The following is a 6,190-nucleotide window of genomic DNA, read 5'->3' as shown; positions in this document are numbered from 1 at the left end:
GTCAGCTGCCAAAGCTGGTGAACAGTTGGGTTACTTCAAGAGAAAATGAGTAGTAAAAATGAAGCCAAGTCACTCTAGGAACCAAACGATCATAAATCTGCTGTAACTCAGTGGGTTATCTCCAAGGTTCAGAGTGTGGCTGACCTGAGCCATCTTTCAGATGCTATTGACCAAGGCTTGCGGCTGGTGTACTGTGTATTGTATTTGGTTTTGTGTACTTTACGACTATGACTTTATGCAAGTCTATCAGTTGGTAGCTTTATACCTCGTTTCAGCCAATAGATGCCAAAGGTTTTCCCATTTCCTCTAAACACAGCGCAGCAAAGGAGGCCCTGGTTCTACTAGTATACATAGCCCAACCCAAAAGGTAACAAAGCATGACATGTTTATATTACACATGGCCTATTAAACAGTGCCAAATAAAACAATCACCTCAACATACATAACAGTGTTGTATGAATTAATTCCCCTAAATTGCCTGAAGTTGTACCTTCAAAGATCACTTCAGAACTCAGTGCCTTGTTATTGTATTCTTGCTGTTGTGTTTTGCACTGTTCCAAGGACATCATACATTCTTCGTACTGCATCACCTGTTTTGATTTGATTGTCTGATAAATTTGCAGTTGGCCTTTTGGTACACTATCATCAGATATAAATACAAATGGAGGCACATTTTGGATTCCTGCCTTCTTTATCACAGTGACAGGAGACCACACATAACCTCTTTCTTCTTATCCATTGCACTGGCCTGGAATCAAAGTTACTGAGAGCAGATATGGGCTCTGCTGATTCCCCCCCCCAGTACAGGGCAGCTGTTCATCAGCAACAATTCTGCACAATAGGCAGGGGCCACCAGTAGGTGACTGCAGGCAGGTGGGCTGACTGGATAGGTGCCTATACACCGGGGGTGGGGGTGAGGGGTGGCGGCTTTTGGTCAAGTGGAGCAGGGGGTCCTGGCTGTGCATGAAGGTGACGGAATCAAGGAACGGGGCCTTCTACTCCATCCTTCCTCCCTCCCAGCCTCACTTCTTGAGGGCTACCAAAAAACTCCAGAGACATGCCCTCTGGAGGAGGATGGCCCTACAGCATTCCTGGTGATGAGGAAGATGTAGAAGTAAAGAAGGGAGCAGAGTGAGGTGGCCATTTGGTGTGGTTTTCAATTGTAGTTTTAAAGTGTTTTTTTGTTAAAAATATGTTTTATTAATTTTTGAATACACTATTTGTGGTGGCTGGGTTCCCAACCACCTGAAGACTTCTCCTGAACTACAAAGGGTTAATCTGGGAGGAGGTACATGCTAATGAGAGATGACATCACATGCTAATGAGCAGCTACATCATAGCTGACGTAAGGCTCACTTGGCCAATCAACAGTGCCAGAGCGGCAGTTTCAAAAGATTCCAAGAGAGGGGTTTAAATACCCCTGTAGGACCATGTGTCCTTTGTTCTCTCCATCTTGGCTGGTTTGGAGAAACCAGAGGTCTGTCCTCTGAGAGCCGGAGGACCGGCTCTGACATGCAGGTAGAGTTGGCAAGGAGCCAACTCCCTGATTCCAAGAACTCCACAAGGACTGCAAATCCCATCATTGTGTGAGTAGCTTAGGAACAGTGTTAGTCAGTACGTCTAGGTTTTGTTATGTTTATCTAATAGCTTGCTGAAACGAACTCTTTGCAACTATGCTTTTCTAGACCTGCATAGCAAAGGTGGCTCTGCACGAATGATATCTTTTTATTCTATGCTATTTCTTTAAAATAAACTTCTTTCTTTTAAAAGCATCTGCTATCTCTTTGGCTCCTGTACACGTGTCTTATCTCGGTTATTGATTGCTGTGGGTTAGCGAGAAAGGAAACTAGATCTCTCTCTCAAGCAAGTCTCAGTGTGTGCTTGGGAAATATAGTTTATTGTGCTTGGGAAATATAGTTCATTTATAATTCACTGAGTGGTGGCAGCGGAAGATTAGTTCTTTTTAAGGGATCTCCCTGAGAGTAATAGCCACGCACAGGGCTTTGCTCTCAAGGAATCATCCCATATAATATGCAAACCACTATATTACAAACACAACAATTTCCCTAATCTCATTTTGCCTCCACCATCCACCCACACTATAATACATTCACATGTATTATAATAAACATAAATACACATAAAGTGTAATAAACATAAATACACATAAACCAAGACAAACAAACACACACTTCCCAATATATCAAGGCATCAGCCTAAATCCTTATTCCTTGAACATATGCCTTTCTTTCAAAAAACAGCTCATAAAAGGAAAAATAAACAAATAAATTATATACCTAATACACACACTATTACCTTTCCACACTTTTTTGGTTAACTTTTTCCATGATATGATTATTTAGTCACCATGTATAATCAATACTCAATTAATGTTTGAACCCACCTGTTATTTATTTACCATATCTATATTGCAGGTAATCATGAAATCGTCCCTGATCTTTTACAAATTTACTACTAGTTTTTCGATCAAGTATATATGTAAGTTTCTCTCTTCCATCTCTTCCATTCCATTTTTTCTAACCATTCTTCCTCTGTGGGTTTTTTTTAGCATCCTTTCCATAAAGTGGTTCTAACTATTGTATTCGATTGTTGTTTTAACTGTTGTGTTTAATGTTTAATTTGCTTAATTGAGTTTTTATATTGTTCAAATTATTTATGCTTTCAATCTCAATGTATTTTAATTAATTGTATTGTGCACGATCCTGAGATCCTGTGCTAAAAGGTGGGATATAAGTGATTTAATAAAGAAATAAAAATGTTGTCTTTTGCCCTCAGAGAATAGGAGGAATGGAGTCTTGAGAAATGATGCCAGAGTGCCCAGAGGGCAGCCAGAGAAGCAGCTACAATAGTGGCTGCAGTAGTGGCAATGTTGCTGGCAAGAGCAGTCATAGCGAGGGAAATTTGTGAGAGCAAGCATTATTTTACTACTACTATTATTATAGTTTATTTCTATAGCGCTGTACATGAATAGTACAGGCGGTGGTTACAATTTTGGCAGCAATCTCAGCTGCTGAAATTAAAGCAGTGGTTGAGAACTGAGCTGGACATGGCCTGTGAGCTGGAGCTGTACAAATGTATACCAGTGCGAATCCAGAAGTGGAAAGCTTCTGTGAAATCGGATGAGGCTATAATGTAAAAATCCTATTTTGGTGTTTGTCGTAATCCAGTATTTTTTTAATTTTTAAAAAATATATACTGTACCTTTTATGCCTGTTTGATAGCAAAGATATTATCCATATTTGATCATCATGGTTCTCAATATGTCTATGGTTGTTGGCTGAGATTCTAGATAAGCTACCTAGTTTAGCATAAGAGTCTCCTGATCCAACCCTCATTCAATCTTGTCTTACTGGGCAGCAGCCTCTGCAAGTGACATGAGTCTCTTCTCCTGTCAAACAGGATGCAGCATTTCCACCCTCCTCCCATGAACAATCTCTGGAAGAATTGCTACAAGGATCCTGTTTCTGACTATTGTCTGGTGGAAGGAAGGTGGAAAGTCAGTCTGCTGCATCCTAGTTGAGAGGAGCAGAGACCCTCGTTGATTTCAATGGCTGCTTCCCAGTGAGTTAGGACTGGGGGACTTTACAATTCCTATGTATTCCTTATGCTACTGAATACATTTGGGACTTAGAATACAAATTGTTTATGCATGTGTAACTCTAGGTTACACATTTGCAACTACATAAATGAATTAAATTCTCGATTGCTCCTGATTGCTCACCTCCTCTTCAATGTCACATTTACAGTCTTAAACCAAATTATTGTATTTTCTTCAATTTGAAAAATGGATTTCTTAATGTTGAAAATGTCTTCCCCAGATACCAGATCAGACATTGCTTAAACTGTCTTTCAATAAATGTCTTTAAAACTGTTGGTGGCTGTGGCTCTCTGCAGATGGCTGCAAAGACGGGATGGTGGCTGCTCCTCGACTCCTATAGTATCTTCCACAGTCTTCCAATCTTCCATAAAGATCTCAGGTGCTAGGATACTGATTTGAGTTCCCACAGAGCCCACCCAGTCCCCTTTATCAGGGGTATGTTATTTTAATTTTTTAAAATTCTTTTTATGTAGGTAATTCAAATCTAGTGTGGCTTAATCTTTGAGGGAGATTACCCTTACCCCACAACGTACTTTTCAGAGATGGAATATTGTTTTATTAAAATGTATTGTGTTAATTTAACCCTTTGCAATAGGTAAGTAATAAGATGTGTCAAAGGAATTTTGAGCCCCTTTGAGGCCTTTTCTTCCAGTCTTAGGCAAAGTAAGACTTGTTATTGTTACAGTTTGCATTTTCTCCCGATCCAGATAATGCTGACTATGCAAAAAGATACTCTTTTGTCTTAGCCATATTCCTTAATAGGGTATCAACTTATACTTTATACAAAAGATTTATCAAAGAACAATAATGCACAATATATATTCTCATTTGGAAAACAGCAAGGGAAAATTAGAACATTTGCCTAAAATAATACATAAGCAGGGTTAAAAACATGGGGATTTGATATTTAGGCCTCAAGGTAGGTTACAGAATTTATGGCAGAATCTTAAACACTCTTAAGACCTGATGTTGGAAAAAGTGAAGGAGTAGAAAGTATTTTGGGATAATTCATCCAGAAATGCAATGTGAGATTCTGCTATGATTCTTCCTCCTATTGTACCGTAGGAGCCATGGTATAGTAGTTTGAGCATTGGACTAGGACTCTGGAGACTAGGGTTTGAATCCAGAGTTGGCCATGTAAATCCATATATGGTGGCCACTTCTGCATCATGGAGAAACAACAAAGTATGCATCCCCCCTCCCCAGAAATGAGAGCAAAAGAAGGTGCCAATTTACAAAGAATGTGCTAATTTGTATTTAAAGATGCACACACACACACACACACACATATATATATACGATATATGATATATATAATACACACACACACAAATTGAATTTAAGCAGAAATAATATACACCTCAACGCAGTGGTGCCATTTTCAAAGAGGCATTCATTTTAGTCCGTTTCAGTATAAAAGGGAAGGGTGGGAGGAGAAAAGAAAGAAAAAGGAGGGTCATGGCACTTTTAACAGATATATTTTACTATCAGCTTTCACACATCATCACTCAATTTCTCAGATCCAAGGTGGAGTACAATATACTAGTCTCAGTATGCCAACTCGAGGCAGGTAACAACAAACAAGAGAAAAATAAAAATGCTACACAACAACCCTCAAGTAAAAACATAGCAAAACATCCTAAAACTCCCTCCCTAATCAAGAGTGAAATTGTATATACATAATAATAATAATAATAATAACAATAATAATAATAATAATAATAGCCAATTGTATTCTTAACATTTGCTGTGAAAAATCCTGCTTTCATGAAAGTTTGTTCCGCAGTGTTGTTGTTGTTTAAAGAAAGGAATAAATTGGCTCGAGACACAACTAGTGAAAAGCAGCCTAGTGTGCCAAGAAGCCTTTGTCCCTGTCCAAATCTTTATTCATCCAACCACCCTGTTTTGACCTTAATGGAGTGTGCACCTGACGTTGCTGCAACTAGATCAGGCCAGCTCAGCAATTGTGCGACTTTCCTATTGCTGTGGCCACTTCCACAGGAAACAACCAGAAAAATTTGCTCCATGTCCAATCCACCATTCAGTTGATGAAAATCACAGTTCCAGATAAAATCACAACTCCATATTGATTATATGAAGGCTTGGAAGAAGCAGAAACATGTCAGCGATAGAGCAGAAAATGAGACAGAATAGGCAGTTCCAGACAGTAAAATTAGCATTCAATGAGAACTGATGTTCCTTTCACCCCCAGTGCCCCAAACAAGTGCTTTCTGTACCTGTTTGTTATTGTGGAGGACTAAGTCCAGGGCACATAATAAACTCTTTGTTTTCTTATAGTTTTCTTCTGTTTTCAACGGGAACTTTTTGCCTACTTCTCATCAACTGGCAAAATTCAGAGATGCTACTTTTCTTAGTGTTCAGCCCCTTGTAGCTCTGTTTGTAAGAAAAATTTTAAAACATTCAAAAGTAAATTCAGTTAGCAGATTCACAGGGATTGGCTGAATAAATCTGTATCTTGAAATCTAATATACCCAAATGTTAGATTTATTAGCAAACAAACTATGCATAATACATCTGATGTTTCTGGCATAATAAATGTAGGTCTGTAAA

Source organism: Sceloporus undulatus, chromosome 3 (genome assembly GCF_019175285.1).
Source record: "Sceloporus undulatus isolate JIND9_A2432 ecotype Alabama chromosome 3, SceUnd_v1.1, whole genome shotgun sequence".
In the NCBI taxonomy this organism is placed as follows: domain Eukaryota; kingdom Metazoa; phylum Chordata; class Lepidosauria; order Squamata; family Phrynosomatidae; genus Sceloporus; species Sceloporus undulatus.
This window is presented reverse-complemented; position numbering follows the sequence as displayed.